General features: G+C 40.7%; 1 protein-coding gene across 9 annotated transcripts in view; it reads right to left on the minus strand.

The window, feature by feature from the left end:
• Phldb2 (pleckstrin homology like domain, family B, member 2) overlaps positions 1 to 21,235 on the minus strand; it is a 207,369-nt gene that overhangs the window by 133,608 nt on the left and 52,526 nt on the right. The gene's annotated exons all lie outside the window — the stretch shown is intronic.

Consider the following 21,235-nt stretch of genomic DNA (forward strand, 5'->3'; position numbering starts at 1 on the left):
AGCGCCTAGAACCGAGAAGGCCCCAAGCACCAATCTTCTGAGCCCACCTGCCATTTTCACAAGGTCAGCTGCTTGAGTATTGGCCTCTCAGGCTATTATTTGTGATTCTCTGGTAGACATTTCAAACTTCTGCACTGTAATAGTGATAAATGACACCATCTACCACACTTAAATAAAACATACTCTACCTGCTAGTATGAATACACCCAGTTATCATCATATTTGGAATTACCACTCCCCGGCCAATAAATCTATTTCTTCTATCTTCTTTGACAAAATTGTCATGAGTTCTAATTTGAGTGTCTATAGAATATGGCAAATTTGACTTAAAACCCTTAACAAACCTTGAGTTAATCCAGATGGCACACAGGCACATGTGCACACATAAAGTGTCATGCGTTTATGAAAGGTACCATTTAAATACATATGGGCAGTCACTTTCTATTTTACTGAAAAGCAGAGGCCAGGAAAAGCACCATGTAAGAAATGGATACATTAACTTTATGTGTTGGTGTCTGGCCTCAGAAAGTGTTCTGGAAGGGTAATCAGTATAATTATAAGTAACCTGCCTTGCTTTTATTTATGAGGTTTGGGATTTTGCCCCAATTTGTGAAATACAGAGTTTCCTGACAACCGGCATTATACTATGTCTGTGGAAATGTGGTCATGCCTCGTAAAGCTGCTACCTCATCAGGCGCTATGTCCTTTCAATACAGACCAGTTTACCCACCAGCAGCCTGGGCCAGACACTAGCTCTGGAGCTCCTAACCGTGGGACAGCCTGCTGGCCTCTGTGAGGCTGGCTACCCATACTTTCCTAGCTAAATAGGTGAGATGAACACACACAAATACGACTTTAAATGGTGGCAACACTTGGCAAAAAAAAAAAAAAAAAAAAAAAAAACTAGTCTGAGTTTTAGTAGCATTGCCTGCTATTGCTTCTAAGAACACGTTAGCCACGATTAGCCTCACAAGTCAACTAGGGGAGGGAAGGACACTCTCTTGACAAACATTAGTCTGGATATTGTTGCGAAGGAACTTTTTAGATGAGTTTAACATTTACACTTTTAATAAGGACTTTTTTTTTTCCTAAGCAGATTTTTCTACAATATGATTAGTTGGAAGCCTTGAGGGAAAAATAAGGGATTCCTGCCAGCCCTGGGGCTTAAACTGTAACTGAAAAATTTCCATAGGTTTTCAGCCTGCTAATCTACCTTGATGATCTTGAATTTCTAGATTTCATCAATATGTGAGTAACTTGTTTAGAAATTCCCCTTTCCCTCTCCTTCCTGCTTCCTTCTTTTCCCATGTCTCCTTCCTTGCTTCCATTTCCCTGTCTCCATTTTGTCTCTCATTTCATTGGTTCTGTTTTTCCTGAGAGCCTTAGTTAATACACAGGCACTACACTATTCACCTCATGGACTTGGAGTCCTGAAAGATCCTTCTCTTAGGCTACTGGGCCCAGGTTGGTAGGTGTTGGAACATTTCACAAAAGCCATGTAAAGTCCACCATGGTAACGTGACCATTGTACTTTTGGTCCTGTCTTAACAGCGTCAATGAAGCTGATCTTGAGCACCAACTCACACTGGCAGCTCAGACTGAGAAGTTCCCAGAGGTCAGCACATAAGGAGACTTTCTGACCCTCTTGGAAGAAAGAAAGCTCTATTATGGAATTTACAGTCTCCCAGACAGCACAGTTTGGCTGCCGAGGGCTAGAGGCAGAATTGGCTCTGGAATTTGTTCTACTGATATGTTGCTATTTTAATTATAAAGTGACTCGGGAACCTAACAACTCTTGATGTTGATTAACTAAAGTACCACCACTCTTGTACAGTCTTCTCCTGTTATCGCCGAGGTTCCAGACTCTTGTGATCTGGTCAGAAAAGGCCAACAAAAGAATCCGTGTCTCAAACAACATCATATACTAGTGGAGCCCTCCCCCACCTTCCCCATATCCCCTGCCAACTCTGATTAGGACTGTGATGGCTAGGAAAGGAAGAATATCATTCACAGCCACAACTCTGTAGATACTCTTGCATACATTGCAAGTATTTTCATATAACCTATGAACACACACTTGCACAATTAAAGCATTTCTAGATTCCTAGTATAGTGCATATGCTGCATAAATAGCTGTTATAATTCATTGATGGATAGTGATAAGAAAATATTCGTATTCAGGGAAGATGCACCTCTTTTCAAATAATTCTAATTCATGGTTAGCTGGCGCTATGGAAATGTAACTTATAGATAATAAGGGGCAATTGGGCTGGAGCCAAAGGTCACCTGCTTCAGGTATCACTTTGAGAAGATTACGCTGGTCACGTTCCTCTGGTCTTCTTTTTATGGTTTCACTCTTCTGTCTGACCAATCTTACTACAAGTTAAGGACTTAAAAGAGGAAATTCACAGTCCTACTTCCGATTTACGACCTGGAAGGATCTGCTTTCTCAAAGGGTACATACATACATTTATAGCTGAGGGATGGTTGTGAGACTATTTGTAGCTAATGTAGGAAGACTTTTCGATGTGAAGGAACTATGTATCTAAGCCTATAGGAGACATAATGTGGCGTAAAATGTGTCTAATACCGAAAGTAGAAAAGTTTCAATCTAAGCCAGCCTAATTTCTCCAGCAGTAATATGTTCTAAATACATTAATATATTCCCCAACAGCCTGAGATTCTAAATCTGTATCTTGTTTACAAAGAGTGGTATAGTATATCTGTGGAGAAAGTACTAACTCTATTTCTAGGACAGTTTGGTTTAGGGGTATTTTAGCTAACTTCTCAAAGTTCTCTATTGCATAAGTTCTCTTAAAAGGAATAAAGAAAAATAACATGGAATAAAAATGATACCCTGTTACCAGGACACAGACCTGGGTTTAAGTCCTGTCCATGAATAATAGGGTACTAGTCCTAATAAAAGTGTATGATCACTCTAATTAACTGCTTTTTAACATTATACTCATAATTGATTATAGACACCAGAATGCATTAATTCCTTAGCTCAAGAGCTGGTGCCAAAGGAGATGAAACCTCGGTTTGGTGAAACGTTGTGCAGGTTTTCCAGCTGGCTTACAGCAGTAGCAGCATTTTCTGCTGCTCTTCATCGCTCTGCCTTTCAGCTGTGCTATCTGTCTCTTCGTGTAACTTTCAGATGTGTATACCAGGCTGTGCTTTTGACTCTCACGTCTAACATTTACATCTTCTGTCTGATAGCAGGAAAGGTTTGGTATGAAAACACAAGTCTAATACATTTGCTTGAACTGTAAGCCATTAACTTTTCTGCTTCCACTCAATGATTTCATGTTAAGAGACTGACTAAAAATTAAAAGGAAGAAATCCCAAATACATGGAGAACAGTCTTTATCTTTCCTCATTTGAAAACAAAACAAAACCTTCCTGAGCCTTCAAAAATATCCAATTAGATACATTTTAGATATTTGCCTTTTTAGTTGAGAGATTAAAAGCTTAAATTAAATTAAATGACATATTTAGCATGTACAATATGACTTTTGAAATATTGTGTAATAATAAAAATTAAATAATTAACACATGCAGCTAATTACCTCACAAGTTTTTATTTTTATTGTGATAAGACTTAAAATCTAGCCTCTCCATAATTTTTAGGAACAAAATGCAAGGGGTCTAGGGATGGCTCCATGGTTAAGAACATTTGCTCTTCTCACAAAAACCTGGGTTCAGTTCTCAGCACCCAAATGGTAGCTCTCTAACACATGTAACTGCATTTCCAGGAGGCTCTGATGCTTTCTCTGGCCTCTTTGGACATCAGGCTCACAAATGCTATGCATATATACATGTAGGCAAAACACCCACAGACATAATTTTACTGTTACAAAACAGAATGAAATATTACTAACTAGAGTCACTATGTTATGTAATAGATCTTTCGAAGAACTGTTCTTCCAAGCTGCAATTTTGTGACTAAACTCTGTCCAATCTCTGTGCACTGAAAGGAAAATACTTGAATGGAAAATTTTCATCAAGCAGGATACGAGGATGGGCTTTTACTTTAGAGATGCTCCTAATGAAAGATAGGTATAGATGGCTAATGTGTTGGCTCAACCTAGAAAGGCTTTTGTTGATGGATGATGTAAGTCACATGACCTGAGTTTGGTTCCCAGAACCCATATAAGGATGGAAGTCAAAAATCAAAGTTGGGCATTCTCAGACATCCATACATGCTATAGCATGTACACACATTACGCATTATCTGTCTCTGTATCTCTGTCTCTGTCTGCCTCGGTCTCTGTCTCTGTCTCTGTCTCTGTCTCTCTCTCTCTCTCTCTCTCTCTCTCTCACACACACACACACACACACACACACACACACACACACACACACACACCTTGAAGCAATGTGTTAAAGCTAATGCAGAATCAAGCACCAATCAAGCCCCGTTATAATGCCTCTCCACATTTGCTTTACAAAGGTAGCACTCTGAGCCCTGGTTTACCACAGGGAAAGCTGCTGGCTGTTCTGTCTAGTAAGCTATTGGTACAAGATTTAAAAACAAACAGAGAAACGTAAAAGATTAATTCATCTGACTCCAAGCTATATTCATTAACTTTCTGTGCAGAAAGTAAAAACAACTGCTATGTGGTGGTCTGCCCCACTCCTAGCTGTGACCTTCCCTCAAGGACAGGTCTTCACTGGTACTGCTTAGACAGTGGACACTTGACAGTGACAGTGACATTGAGGTACCATTCTAGGATGATGTATCAACTGAAGAAAGCTTCCTCACCTGCAAGAGGCCCACTGAGAACACCCTGCAGAGGCCATCATTTCTCCTTTCTTCACTGTTTTCTTCACAAGTTAAGCAGCTCTCATCAATGAGTTCAAAGTGGTTGCTACCTTCTGCTAACTTGGTCCAATCAGCATAATATCATGAATATAGGGGGCCAATGTGATATTTTGTAGAAGTGACAGATAATCAAGATCTCTTCAAACTCACTGTTGACACAGGGCTGGAGAGTTACCTTTTGGGGGTAAAAATTATTAAAGTACACTGCTGAAAGCAAAAAAACTTCAGGTGGTCTTTATGGACATGTACTGAGGAAAGGACATTTGCTAGATCGATAGCTGCATACCATGTATCAGCTAACTTAATCTGCTCAACTAAAGCAGCTGCAATCCGAGTCACTACTTGATTAAGTTTGCAATAGGTAACTGTCATTCTCCTTGACCCATCTACTCACAGGTCAGATAGAGGAGTTAAAGGGAGGTATGGAAGAAACCATCACTCCTGCACCATTCGGTCTTTGATGGTGGCACTAATTTCTGCAGTTCTTCTAGTGATGCAATAATGTTTTTAGTTCACTATTTTTCCTGATAGAGGTGACTCCAGTGGCTTCCATTCAGCCTTTTCAACCACAATAGCCCTCACTCCACAGGTCAAGTAATCAATATGGGGATTTTTCCAATTTCTAAAATATATATATATATATATATATATATATATATATATACATATATTCCAATTATACATTCTGGAACTACAGAAAAAACCACAGGAAGGGTTGTTCAGGGAACCACTGGATCTACTCTGAGTCACACTTAAGCCAAAACTCATTAATCACATGTCCTCCATAGGCCCCCTCTTTTATCTGGAGGGCCACAATGCTTGTTAGGGTTTCCTGGAATCAATGTCAGTTCAGAGCCAGTATTCAATCACCACTAGATAACTAGAAAACCACATGCTGATGCTGTGCTTATGCGTTTCGAGTTTGAGAACTAGGCTGATTAAATACTAAGTTTCCATCATTTAGCCTTCACAGAGTCACACCCCAAGTGTAGCATCCTCAGTACCAGGAGAGTGTCTTAAGCAATGTTCACATTAACTGGAAACCGGTGCTCACAGCAGGGTGCCTTTGACACACACACACGATATTCTGATCAATTAGTAATACGATCACAGTGGATACAGTACCTTGTACAGAAAACAAAACAAAAGAAAACAAAAATTGTCTTGCCCAAACACTCAGGACTTTGGAAATGGAGTTGGAGAGAAGCCATATCAGTGAAGCTCTCAGAAGGTCCTAGTTTCTATCTTGGGTTTTGAAACTCAGGTTCTGAGCAGGAAGAGGAGAGCAGAGGGCTTTGAAAGAATAACAGACAATATTCCAAGCAGTCCTCTCTCACCCTAGGGCACCCTTTGAACACATTGATGAAGAAAAGATCAGGTCCTGCAAGATGAAGGCCACCGCTTTCAATATTGATATGGTCCACGGGTGCATAATGTAAGCAAAGGATATCTGGTTTTTGAAAAAGCTGTTTTGGATGCATCAGAAATCTGGGGATAACATCACACTTGGCCTAGATGGGACCTTGAAAACACAAAACTGGTGCTGGGGAGACCTTGCCCAGAAAAGAGGATCATCAGTAACTGGCCATGCTGAGAGCCAGACTTTGGGCTTTCCAGTAAGGAAAACAGAACTGTTTGTTTGTTTGTTTGTTTGTTTGTTTGTTTGTTGTTGTTGTTGTTGTTGTTGTTGGTGGTGGTGGTGGTGGTGGTGGTGGTGGTGATGGCGTGTGTGTGTGTGTGTGTGTGTGTTGGAGGTGGTGTAGGCTACAGGTCAGAAAGCTTACACTGAAAATAAACAGCATAACGAAGTCTTATGTGTAATAGAATTTGAGATGCCCCGTTCCAACCTTGCCTCATTCTCTGATAAGAAAACAGAGTCATGCCTTCAGCAGGCGAATCAGTGGCAAAGCAGGGGTGAGACCAGCAATCTCCTGACTTCAGCCCAATGGGTACTTTTTACCATTTGGTGAAGGAGCTTAGAGTTTCCTGTGCTAAACGACTACTTCCTGTTGTCTGCAAACACCAGGGCTTGAAATATTTCTTAACTGAGGAGCCGTTTCTGGCTTTGTAGGTATTTTGATTTTTATCAGTGAATGCTAAAGGCAGTGCATTCCTCAGGGCGCTTTAACAGGCTAGGCCGGCTGAGTAAACCACCCTGAGAACCGGCCCATGGGTGACTCAGGGAAAATGTCCTCTGGTCCACTCTTGTCTTGCACCAAGGGTCACATTTGAATCCAGCTGCTCTTAAAGGCACTATAGGTTTCCTAGGGTGTGCATGTGAATCATCAGAGAGGAGGGAGCTTCAGCTGAGTAAATGCCTCCTTAAGATCTGTAGGCATTTTCTTAACTAGTGATTGATTGGGCTGGGCCCAGCCCATTGTAGGTAATGCTATTCTGGGGTTGGTAGTCCTGGTTCTAAAAGAAAAAAGCAGGCTGAGCAAGCCAGTAACCAGCATCCCTCCATTCTAGCCTCCAGGTTTGAGTTCCTGTCCTGACTTCCTTCCGTGATAAAAAATTAAGCCAAATAAACCCTTTCCACCCCAACTTGCTTTTGCTCACGGTATTTCATCAGAGCAACAGAAACCCTAAGATATTATTTTTAAAGAATAAAACTAACTGTTGAATTTGGGGATTGTCTTAGTTAGGGTTTTATCCCTTGAAGAGACACCATGACTAAGAAAACATTTAATTGGGGCGGGCTTACAGTTTCAGAGGTTCAGTCCATTATCATCATGGCAGGAAGCCCAGCAGCATACAGGCAGACATGGTGCTAGAGAAGGAGCTGAGAGTTCTACATCGTGATCCAAAGGCAGCCTAGGGAAGAGTGTCGTCCGCAGGCAGCCAGGAGGAGGGTCTAGATCACAATGGCCAGATTTGAACACATATGTGAGACTTCAATGCTCCACCTCCACAGTGACACACTTAGTCAAACAAGGCTACACAACATCCAATAAGGCCCCACCTCCTAACAGCACCACGCCCAATAGGCCAAGCATATTTAAAACCACTGCAAGGACCATATGTGTGGCTTCCTGTCTCACTGCTATGAACTGAGAGAGTATTTCTCCTAATTCACATTTTGAAGTTCTGTTCTCCACAGTGGCCAAGTTTGAAGATACAGTTTTTAAAGAGTACTCAAGGTTAAATGGGTCCAGGTAGGGTCTTTATCGTATAGATTTCATTATTTGTTTTCTTTTCTTTTGAGATAAGGTCTTATATAGACAAGATCAGCCTTCAACACACTGTAACCAGCATGACTTTAAATTCCTGATCCTCCTGTCTCTTCTTCCCAAGTATTCAAATTAGGCACACAGGACATAGAAGACCTATGGACTGGAATTCCTCTAGGAAGTGGGAGAGAGAGCTGTGGTCATGGGCATGTATATGGACTTGCGAAGCTCTGAAGAGAGCATCAGCAGGAACTGGCCATGCTGGTACCCTGACCTTGGACTTTCCAGTTGATGAATCTGTTTGTGAAAGATTTCTGTTACTCAAGCCATTAAGTCTGCAGTATTTCACCATGAGACTGTGTTGACTAAGGGAACCATGAATAACAGATCTGGCTTCCATAGCATAGATAAAAATGTCCATTAGTGTGGCCCCAGTAAGCCTCCTCCTGGGACACAGATTTCCTGTCTCTCACATTCAGTGTTTGGTAAGTGTGACTAGCCTTTGTTTAAAGAATTTTTCACTTTGTTTTTTTTTTTTGGGGGGGGGGGCTCTTGTTTCTTCCGGATAGTACAGTACCAGAGTGATGGTGATGCTCTAGGAAGTTTGCAAAGAATCTAATACACCAAATTCTACCTTATTCTAGTCTTGCTGTCTGTCTGTCTATCTATCTATCTATCTATCTATCTATCTATCTATCTATCTATCTATGTCTGCTGAACCTGGGTCTCACACGAACTAGGCAAGTGCTTTATTACAGAACTACGTTTCCAGACCTGCCTTATTCTTTTATAAAATAGCTTATAACAGAATTTCAAGTGTATCATTAACTGTAGCTAGAGAACTATATAATATACCTTGTTTAACAGGGAGTCTGTGTCATCTCCCAGAGGCTATATTTAACCTCCTGTGTGTGGATACTTTTATTACATCATTAATATTGTCTTCAAGCCTCTGCAGTTGATTAGATCAATAAACTCAATTAATAGTGACTCTTACTTTATATATATATAATTTCACTGATCCAAATTTCTTCCAACTCTAGAAGAGTTGAAGGAATGGCCAATCAATAGCTTGCTGAACTTGAGACCCATCCCATGGGCAAGCACCAATCCCTAACACTATTAATGACACTCTGATATGCTTGCAGACAGGCGCATGTTGTCTTCTAAGAGGCTCCACCTAACAAGTGACTCAGACAGATACAGGTATAGCCAAACAGTTGATAGGGCTTGGGACTCTTACAAAAGAATAGAATGATTGCGGGTCCCAAAGGGGATAGGAGCTCTACAGGAAGACCAACAGAGTTAACTAAGCTGGACATAGGCTCTCAGAGTCTGAACATACATGGACTGGAACCTAGGCCCCTCCACTCATATGTAGCACATGTTCAGGCTAGACTTCATATGAGACTGTGTTGACTAAGGGTGCCATTAATTAAAGATCTGGCTTCCATAGCATAGATAAAAATGCATGTTAGTGTGGCCCCAGTAAGCCTCCTCCTGGGACACAAATTTCCTGTTTCTCACATTCAGTGTTTGGACAATGGGAAGAGGGACTACCACAAAAGGTGTTACCTATATGTGGAATATGTTCTACTAGCTGGGCTTCCTTGTCTGGACTCAGTGAAAGAGGAAGCACCTAGCTTCACTGAGACTTGAAGTGCCAGGAGGAGGGGGAATACCCGGGGGTTTCCCACCCCTTTAGAAGAGAAAGGAATGGGGATGAGGGAAGAAGAATTATGGGAGGGGGTGACCAGAAGGAAGGCAGTGAGCAGGATGTAAAGTGAATAAGTAAAATTTAAATTAAATTAAATAAAAAAAGATGAGTTGTCATAAAAGAAAGAGAACTCAACTTTAAAGAGAAAGAGGGGCCTAGTGACTGTGTGGATGTCTATGGTAGAAAAGTGATCAAGAGAGGCTTATGTGGCTTGGAAGTGGCCAGCGGCTGAATGCAGACAGACTCTTCAGAATTATTGACGTGCTGCAAAACCACAGGCTTGAAGACAGTATTTTCACAAGGCAGAGGTTGAGCACAGGTCACCCCCAAGCAGAGGAAAATATTTATTGTACTATTTAAAGTTGTTTTCCTTTCTTTAAACAAACTCTCCTTTAATTCCAGAGTAGAAGTTTCTTCTGGCACTTGTAGTTAAGTGATTTTTTTCCCAGGGATACGAACATCACTCAAGTCTCCCGAGTTTCATAGGGTAACAGCTAATGGCATGCTCCATTTTATAAGACAGCTAGTCAATCAGTAAATCAATTAACTAGCATGGTGCCAGTAACGTATGGCTGGACATTCACATCAGCTAGGAATTATGGTTTACGAATGCAGCAAATCCTTGATTAAATATCTATTAGTACCATCTACAAAGTACAGAGTGAGGCCTTACATTTATTGGGAAATATAGCTTAAATATACGCCTCAAACAAATATATTATTTACATGTATGTGTCGATTTTAATAAAAAACCAAACTCTCATTTTATGAGATGCTTTTTTTCTTTGTTTAAGCACTAACAATTAAGTTAACAAGACATAAAGTAATTTGATTATTATTCTGTTAGTCATAAAAATTGCAACATTATGGTAACTGGAAAATTCCTGGAAAATTCCTTAGCATTCCTAAGATAAACTTTTTTCATTCTACAAACTGTTTGAAGACCAGAGAGGGCAAGAGACTCGAGGCTTGTCTAGGCTTCACAAGTAGGCAGAACTTTTAGTTAGAGGAACAGCCTGCACCATCTTGCAACTCATACTCATGAGACACACACCCACTGCTCTAGGCCATGTATTTAGACACCTAACTCTGACTAGGAGCTGGTGAGGCATCAGAAGGACTGGAGGTGGAGGAGAGGCTCTTTCCAAATGGAGACAGTTCCTGTCACTCACAAGGAGCCTTCCTGCATGAGCATGTAATTATCTAACTACTAGAAGAAGGACCAAGTCATGACATAGGTGGGTTCGTCAGTGTATGTCTTTCTAAGTTGTCTAAGTCGTGTACTGGTGAAGACAATTTAGCCTACAACTGAGAGATCATTGCCTAGAGCCTCCCAAACAGATGGTGTTTTAATTCACTCGTGTGCTCTTCTCACAGGTTATGCATTGCTATCACCAAGGGCAACTTTGCCATCCCCCTTAGCCAGAAACCTTCTCTGACTAGTGAAGTCAATTTCTGGGCTCAGGCCCAGGCATAAGTAATTTTTAAACACTTTCTAGCTGGTGTGAATGTCCAGTCATAACTGAGAACTGCTGAGTGAGAAGTAAAATTAGGCAAAGCAAACAGAATCATAAACTAGAAAAAGAGAAAGGAAAGAAAAGAAAAAAGTGCCTTCCCTTTAGCAAGGAAATAGAGCAGTGTTCATCTAACTATACTAAACAAATCACCCCCATCATAGTGTGTCTCTGAGACACATTCTTCTTTAAAATTTAATGAGTCAATGTTTAGAGTCAATCACTTAGTTATTAAGATGTACTATATTTTTTCCTTATGCTATTTGTCTTAACAAAATGTGATTTAAATGACTTTCTATCCAGCAGTAACTACCATTCTCTAATGATGGGGAAGAACCATTTTGAAAGCCAGTCTAGCCCTATGTCATGACCTTTGTATATTAATGAATTCCTCACATCAGAACTATGCACTGGGCAGAGTATATGAGGATAGTTGAGCTTCATAGATGTTTAGTTGGTTGTGTAGACTACAGAGCCAAGATCACAGCATCTCTGATGCCCAAGCCTGGTATTTCTGCACTGGTTCTCTGTGTCCTCAGAGTGTGGTGGTATTGTGGCCCAGTGCCTTACTGAGGATCTACAATGCATGCTTTCCCCTGACTTAGCAATAATATGAGGTCTCCCACACGTTCTTCTTAATTCTCACTTCAATTTTCTTCATCTTATGAACTCAAAGAGATCAAAGAACAAAAAAAGAAGCTGGTGGGGTCTAGAGAGATGGCTCAGGGGTTAAAAGCACTGACTGTTCTTCCAGAGATCCTGAGTTCAATTCCCAGCAACCACATGGTGGCTCACCACCCTCTGTAATGGGATTCAATTCCCTCTTCTTGTGTCTGAAGATAGCTACAGTGTACTCACAGACATAAAATAAATAAATAAATCTTTTTTTTTTTAAAGAAGCTGGTGATCATATTTTGTATGACCTCTCTAAAAGGGTGAAACTCTAGAGGATAGGTCGACAGTTGTTAGGTATGGAAGTAGAAGAATTAACACAGAGGCATGAGGAAATAGATTTTTTTGAAACTTTTTAAACTGGGTTTTGGGCTTAGGTACATAGATATACACATTTACCAAAATCATACAGCTATCTGCTCAGGATAGGAGAATATTTCACCATGTAGACAGTCTCTGATTTTGATGATTCAACATAGTGTTTCAGAGTTACAATGGCATGGAAATGAATTCATACAACCATCCTGAATTTTGATGTCAGTACATCACTTAATAAACCACATGGGACAGACACTTTATTATAAAGCAGGTACTGACTTAGGGCATTTTGTGTTACTCTAGGCCAATGGTTCTCAACCTGTGAGTCGTGACCTTTTGGGAGTTTCAATGACCCTTTCACAAGAGTCACAAATCCAATATCCTGTATATCACATATTTATATTGTGATTCACAACAGTAGCAAAATTACAGTTATGAAGTAGAAACAAAAATAATTTTATGGTTGGGGGTGCACCACAATGTAAAGTACTGTATTAAAGGGCCGAAGCATTAGGAAGGTTGAGAACCACTGCTTTAGACTAACATAAGTTCTCAGTATACTTGATGTCAGTGTATACTGTCAGAGAGGCTAAGCTGTGAGTCTTAGGAGGAGGCATGCTACGTTTTCTCTCATTTGTGATTCCTATGTTTCATATGTCTACATAAAGTCTTAAACACATATGGGAAAAATAAAGGTGAAATTGTCTAGGGAAACTAAGGGAACTCTCAGAAGCAAGAGAGTCAGGAGATGAGAGAAGGGAAGTGTGCTGGGTATGGTGTGTGTGTGTGTGTGTGTGTGTGTGTGTGTGTGTGTGTGTGTGTGTGCTGTGTGGGGGTATTCTCAGTATGCAATATGTATTGCTGGAGACTTAAACTGAATTCCTTTCCCTTCTTGCCTCCTCCCTCCCCCATACCACAGCCACTGATTGCTGATTGGCAGGATGGAGCCCCATTCAGTTATCTTTAGCTCATTGAAAACTGCTTCAAAGGCCAGTGTCCAGGCTGCTGCTGCTGGTGGGACTATTTCTGAGCCATCCCAGAGGTTTGGCCAGCAGATGGTGTGCCCTGGAGGGAGACTGGATCAGACTGGAGCTGACAGGAACACTAGAAGCCTGGCTACAGCAGAACTGGTCTTGGAATTGCAGAGAATTTCATAGTCATAACCTTACATTCCATTCCCTAACAATCACAGAGGGAGAGGCACTCTGATCCAAACCAGAGTTAAAGAACCACAGAGACGTTGGCTAGACACTGCCCTCTTAGCTTCTCAGAAGAAAGATGGGCCTTTTGTGTCAGTGTTCTCCACTCCCAGGTAGCATGTGGCTCCTTATTTTAAAATCAGAGCATGACTCTACAGACCAAGGACAGAAGCCATAATTCTGCTGTGCCTAGAGATGGTTCAAAAATATGCCTCTAAAAAACAAATTTACAACTGGGCTCTAGCTAGCTTTCACGGGACTCTCTTATACAACATTACCTTTTTAAACCCTTCTTTCTTTCTCTAATGTTAACTACAATTTAGTTGTGTTGATAAATCCAGGAAAGAAGAACCTGAAGTTTAATTTTTTCTGAAAGAACAAAAAGAAAAAAAGAAAAATGCTTGTGTTCCCATATTCCCATCATCAATACCCTGGGCAAGAAAATAAGTCCAGGAAAGATTGATTCCTTTGAAGGAGCAAGAGAGAAGAAAAAACAACTTAGCTAGCAGTTACAAGGTGGGAATTTAAGTGCTCTGGTCATTTCCTTTCCTTTAAAAACAGAGACAAGCATGTATGTACTCCCCCTGAGTGCATGTGGAAAGGCAAAGGAGTCTCAGAACTGTTCCTGTGATCCACAAGTAAGGGCAGGCTGGGATCACTCTATTTAGCTATTAGTCCAATTAGTAGGAGTTAATGTTTTCCCTGAAGGACAAATACCAAGCATTTCACAAGAGGTCACAAGTCATATTACTCTGTGCTGGCTTAGAGACCAACTCAGCTGCAGAAAGCAGCAAATACCGCAAGGTCTCTTGAAGAACTGCAGAAACACAACTAGAGGTTGCTTGTTATTGTGGGTTTTCAGGCAAGAGTTGGCATACAAAGGTTACTGGATGGTATCTAGGGTAACAGAAAGTGTGGAGTTTTCTGGAAGGTTTTCATTCCGGTTGCTCCTTGGCTTAAATAGCTCCTGTGGTAGGTTAGAGCCACCAGAACTGCCCGTAGCTCCTGCCTTGGTCCAAAAGGCTTCTCAGATACATGTTCAGGGCTCTGTGGAATTTTACAGACAGAAGAACTCTGCAGCATTCTGGAAGATCACTATAAACTGGGAAAAAACCATAGTTAAGAGCCAAACATCAGCATCATATGTATTCAGAAATTTGACATTTTTATACATGTCAATCATATGTCCCAATGTCAGTTTATTGTCTTATATTGAGCTACAATTCACTTACTCTCAATATCCACACTTTACATAATAAACAGTCCAGTGGTTTTTATCTTTACAAAGTCACATAACGATAACTTGTCTAATCATTACTCTGAAAACACCCAAACAAACCCATCATTTGTCAGCAGTCCCTCCCTGTTCTTCCATCTTTCTAACTATACAAAACCCCAAATCTGCTTTCCTTCTATATACAGACTTGTCTCTTCTGGATGCTTTATGTAAATGGAATCATGTACTACATGATCTTTTGTGCCTGGTTTCTTTGACTTAGCGCAACATTTCCCAGGTTCCTCTGCATTTCAGTACATGTCACAATTTAGTTTTTTTTTTATGGCCAAATACTCTTTTGTTATAATTTATTGTTGAGTCTTTTGCTTGCTTTGTGATCCATCCAACTCTTCATGATCACACTGAGAACCAGCCTTGACTCTCTGAATACCTGTAAGTTTTGGGAGATCTTGCATGCCCATGCCTTCTAAGCTAATAGAGAAATGAGAAGAAGCTGGTGGAGGCTGGTGGCAGAGGCTGCTGGTGAACATATTTGTCTCATCACTGAGGTATCCCAAGTATCGTCAGTGCCACAAATAGGGCAGATTTTAAAAAGACACAGAGGGTAGCAGATTTAGAACTAAGGCGTTTTGCTTTTGTCTCAGGACAGCTTGCCTTATGGAATCTTACACATGGATTGAATTGCTTTCAAGTATAGCAGCCGATGATAATATGAAACAGAAATGCTCTCATGATGGCTGGGTCTCTAGTTACCCACTGTCTGAGATGAGAATTAGGAAAAGGTGGGGCTGCTCAAGATTTTCCTGCGACGACAGTGTGTGTGCCTAAAAAGACTTATGCCTTGCAGAATTCCACATTGTTCTTTATTGATTAATCATTTGGATTTCTATTATCTGGTAGACACTGGTCCTATGTGGACAGTGTCTGAGATACAAATACTGAATGAGCACATAGACAATGACAAACTGTGACACTGCTAAGGTCAATAAAGAAAAAGACAGGAACTAGATAGGGGTTACCCTGGTTTGGAGTCAAAGAAAGCTTTGCTAAGCGAACTGCATTAAGTAAAGTCATGGGGTGTGATGAATTCTTAGATGTAAAAACAGGTTCTTTGTCTCATAATTGTGTGAGGTCTGCTGCTGCTGCTGTTACTGCTGTTGCTTCTTCTTTCTCTTCTTCTTTTCTTCCTCCTCCTCCTTCTTCTTGTCTTCCTCCCCTTCCCCTTCCTCTTCCTCCTTCCCCTCCGTCTTTTCCTCCTCCCATTCTTCTTCTCCGTGTTCTCCCTCATTTCTAACCTTACAAGTCCTTTGTGTCTATATTATGACTTCTGGTTTAGTAGTTTCTTATGGAATTTTCGTGTGTGCCAAGCTGTGTATATGTTTTGCTCATGGATTACCTTCTCCTCTCATCTTCTTTGTTTTTCCTATTACGTTGTTTAGTTTTATTTCGATTTGATTGGTCTTGTTTTATCTTATTTTATTATTATCCCTTAGAGGCCTGTTTGTTTTCTAATGAGAGACAGAAAGGATGTGGCTTGGGATGGGAGAGGAGGCGGGGAGGCACTGGGAGGAGCTGTCAAAAGTGAAATCACAATCAGAATATAGTGTATAAAAGTTTATTTTCAATAAGAGAAAAAAAGAAATAGGAGAAAAGCCTTTAAAACATCTTCAAAGCTTAAAAGTGAAAAAATAGCAGATAGGTATACTATAAAAACAAACAAATGGTTGTGCAAAGCAACTAGAGAAGAGTAGCAGGGACTGTGGCTGGAAAGCTTGTGGTTCTGTAGAGCTTGGAATGGATTTTAAGTTTCTTTCTTTATTAATATATTTAGTTTTGTGTCCACCCCCCACTAGTTTACTGTGGAGAAACTGAAAAGTGAACAGCTGTGGATGTAGGGAGGTGTAAGTGGATGTTATAGATCACGGGATTTGGACAATAATGATCTGTTGAGATGGATTTCCTAGGAAATGCATCCTCTCCTCAGACTTTTCAGGAAAAAGTGGCTCTTTAGCATTACTGAGATGGAACTTCCCATGACAAGAGTGAAGAAAGAGCCTTCGTTTCATAATAACCAAATCTACCTATCTGGAAGCTGAAGTGCCTTGATTGTATAGATGGTGTTTGTGGCACCTTAAAGATATTTTAGGCATGATTTGTTCTCATTCATAGTGATGGTGGCAGAGAACTGGAAATATGTAGACTGCAGTAAAGGAACACTTGATGTTCCTGAAAACAGGGCTGTGGCTGAAGTGAATAGAGAACAGCTGGAGAGCATGTGGTCCATTAAACATCTGGGATCCATCAAAGGCAATGGTGGCAAAGGCATTCCAGATGGTTCTATCGCCACTTTCATGTGCTTCATAACCCATTTGCCAACATCAGACGACAATGGGCAAAGATGAGCATAAGTGTTAACCAATGCTCTGACATTCAAAGCCTAGGAATGGAGGTTTCTCAGCTCAGTGAATCCTGTCCCATTGCCTCACATTTTTATAACAATTTAGGTCATGGTGACACAGGCACTCATTTTGATAGAATATGAATTCTTTAATCTTTCTGTAGAGTAGATCCAATGATACATATAAATAGCTTCCAAATGTTTTAATTGGATTTCTGTGCACAGAAATGCTGTAATTGGAGTTTGAGTCACCCAATACACATGGCCTGCATTTGTTTGCTTGTTTATATATTAGCTTGTGATGTCTTTTTGTTTTACCACTCAAAACAAATGCTCAGATCTTGGTAATAGTTAACATCTAACCACAAGAGCTGTATGTCTTATCTCTCTCTCTCTCTCCTCTCTCTCTCTCTCTCTCTCTCTCTCTCTCTCTCTCTCTCTCTCTCACACACACACACACACACACACACACACACACACCAATCCCAAATTCCTTGCTCCACACATTTCCTTTTATACAAAGAAGATATATATATATATATGCATAAGAAAAAATAGGAAAGAGATATTCAGCAAAAACAGAAACAAGGGAATACAAATCATTATTGTAGTAAAATAGCACTCTCAAGCAAGTTCACTGATCAACAATGAGAAACTCTGACAATAAAACGTGTTACAGAGAGTAGCTCTGCACATTTACAAAATGTAGAAGCACCCAGATCTATAGGCATTGAAAAGACTGTCATAGGAAAATGGAGCCATAGAGTCATATGTCTAAGACCTGGAATGGGAAACAAATCAAGGCACCTGTTCGACAGGAGTCTGGTACAGAATGTTCTTCATCAAAGCCCTTATTACACTAATAAAAACTTGTGATTAGCGTCACATAAAAGATACAACTCTAATGTATTCTTCAAACTTAGAAAACAAAAACAAAACACTGAGAATCTCAAAACTACCTACAGACTGACATTGTACATGTGCTTCAGTGACAGAGTTCAATCAAAGTGTGAATTATCAAGATCAAATTGCAGAGAGCCATTTATAGTAAATGTTCATAATGCATTGGAGAAGGGCAGATTATAAGTCTATGTTCATCATAACATCATTATTATAAAATATGCACATAAAATATAAGGCCCATTGTGTTGTATTAATAATGTATGTTGGATTCCTGGGAAGTGTTTACTTCTAAAATGTGTTTCTGTATACTACTTCTCCTTAAAATAGGCATGTCTTTTTGTTGAAATTTTTTATAAAAGCAAACTAAATAAAAAGTGGTTCCCTGTTAGGCATGGTATCACATGCTTTTAATCTCAGTACTCAGGAGTCAGAGGCAGACAGATCTTCAAGTTGGGGGCCTGCCTGGTCTACAAAGGGAGTTCCAGGACAGCCAAGGATACACAGAGAAACACTGGGAAAGGGAAGGGAAGGGAAGGGAAGGGAAGGGAAGGGAAGGGAAGGGAAGGGAAGGGAAGGGAAGGGAAGGGAAGGGAAGGGAAGGGAAGGGAAGGGAAGGGAAGGGAAGGGAAGGGAAGGGAAGGGAAGGGAAGGGAACTGGATCCCTTTACAATAGACTACCTCTTGGTCTAGAGACAGCTATGTGAAGATGTAGCTTCCTTACTCTATACTCACCTCTCCAGACAAGTGTCTCCTGTGAGGGTTGCCTCCCTTTGGAAACACTGTGTTAGGAGGCCACGGACATATTATTAGTTCACTGGCTCAGTCACAATCTGAGTCCTGATCTGCGATCACTCAGCAAGCTGAAGTGGGAACACTAACGCCTTGAGTGCTATGAAGAGAGTGTGGAGATTTCACTAATCAGTGGATGGAAACTTCTGGAAGGTAAAGAGTACTTTTCCAGGACTTTTAGTAGATGGTTCATTATTAAAAGAGAGACATCTACCTGAAGATTCTTAGTGATTAAAAAGGTGGCATCTGGAACTGGGGGTTGGGGGTTGGGTAGTGTCAAAGGGCAAGGATTGTCTTCCATATTGTGACAGCAGAAGTCCTTTTTATTAGGCATTTTCCAAATGTATAATTACCTTAATATCTGACGGGGTAAGCTGAAAACTCAGAGACATTCAGTTAGTCCCCGATCCTGTGGGGACTGTGACTGGTTTAATTCTGAGCAGAAACAGACATCATAAGGCCAGACTCCTGCTTTCTGGTACCTGGCTAGCCAAATATCTTTCAGGTATTAAGATCCAACGGCAGCTCGGAGGCTCTATACCTAAAAGGCTCTCAAATCCGTGGGCATGATGATGCTTTTTGAAGTAACAGAACATCATCTCGAAGCTTTGAAGGACTTTGGACTCTGTGAAGATCAGAGACTTAACAATACAATAGCATAAGTATCAAAGAAATCATAATTTCCAGGATTTTTGAAATGGAATTTTGGGAGACTGACATGTTTTCTACTGGGTAAAGATGGTGCCTGAGACTCAACTTTATATTGTGTCCTTACTAAAAATAAGGACAATGCAAAAATACTTAGGACACCTAGCTCCTGAGTCCTAGCAATGGTAGCATGGACTCCTGTACAGGAGCCATGGCTCTCTTATTATGGAAATACATGGACTCTGTCTGGACTGAACATACAGTATAGGTTATTTGCTTTAATACTTAACCTTACAAGGTAGCACATAACTATTACTGTTTCATAATGAGAAATATTATTAACCTTCCTAAATCTACAAGATGAGTAGGGGAATGTAAACTCAGGATGTTCTGACTGTGCCCTCTTCCACCAAAATACAGTTCGTGTGTGCATGGAAGACTATTCAATGTATGTTCTCTTACCCCCTTCTCTCCCTCTTTTCCCCCTTACTATAGTGGAGAATTGGGAAAACAGTTTTGTTCTTTTAACCTCTGTCCACACAAGAAGGCGTTAGCCATTTATGTTAGCAACCATGGCAGTACTGCTGCTTTAATTGTTGGTTGAACAAATGACCATGTAGTTTCTGCAGAATATATTATTAGCCCTTCTGAGGGTGCGAGCTAATAAGGAGTTCTCTTGAAGTCTAGTCTTTTCTTCAAAGAAACTTTTCATCTGATGCCAGGAGTCTGACAGAACCTCGAACCATAAGTATAATTAGTTATTTATCAGAGCCTTCTTCAGTTGACCAGGCATGAGAGGCACTGTTTTGTCTGTTGCCTGGTTCAAAACCCTGCTGTGATAATTGGGAGCAACCCGTAAGCAAAAGTGTTCCATAGGGGCTTGATATGTTGATATTGAACTCCAGCAAGGAATGCAACTATTACAGCACTCAGAATGTCACTCTGCAGCTCACAGTCCTGCAACACTGTCCCTCTGCTGATAAGAAGAGGGGGCCTGTGTCTACTAAGCATCCATTACCTGGCAGCTGATTCTTCATATAAGTTTTCCCTTTGATTCTGAGTTCAGCACCCTGTCTATGGGACGTCATGTCAGAGTCTCTGTCTCACCTCAGACTCTTCAAAGAGAAAGAATGACAAATGAGAGAAACCAGGGAAGAGCCAGATGGCCTTTCGAACAGTTTTTTCATTTAGACACCATACAACCCAAGTCATTTAAAAGAGTAGAGAAGCCACAGGCATGACTCTATAGGTAGAGGGGCTAGCTAATCTGAGTTCAGTCCTGATATGCCACAGGATGGAAGGAGAGAATTGATTCTTACACATTGTCCTCTGATCTCCCTCATACATGTGTCCCTCCCAGTAAACAAACAAAACCTTGATAAAAGTTAAGAATATTGACGTATGCTTTCTCTTCTCAGGCTTTTAACCTTGGAGGATGGCTTCGTGTCCTTAACCTCGACCATCTTAAAGTAGGCCTACTTTTCATTCATTCTAGACTCCAGTGACCTGGGATGTGTTTATGGCTGTGGCAATGCCACATTTCTGTTACAGGAGACAAGCATGTACCAAAGCTCTGTAGCATTCATAAGAAGCAGCCCAGCATACCTCCACGTGGCCACCTTGAAGTCACATTCGCAAAAGCACCATCAAGGCTCTCTGTTTTTTACTTTCCGGGTTTCTGTGTCTACATTCCTTGCTCTTGTTAATTAAGCACACTTAGGGGTGAAAAGTTCTACAAGCTTTTTTCCTGGAAACTAGTTTCCTCCTGGATGGAATGCACGGAGAGATAATTTTGAGGAAAGAGAGGAGCCCATTTGTAACCACAAGTCTTGGTTCATATTTTAT

This window comes from Mus musculus, chromosome 16 (genome assembly GCF_000001635.26).
Source record: "Mus musculus strain C57BL/6J chromosome 16, GRCm38.p6 C57BL/6J".
Lineage (NCBI taxonomy): Eukaryota > Metazoa > Chordata > Mammalia > Rodentia > Muridae > Mus > Mus musculus.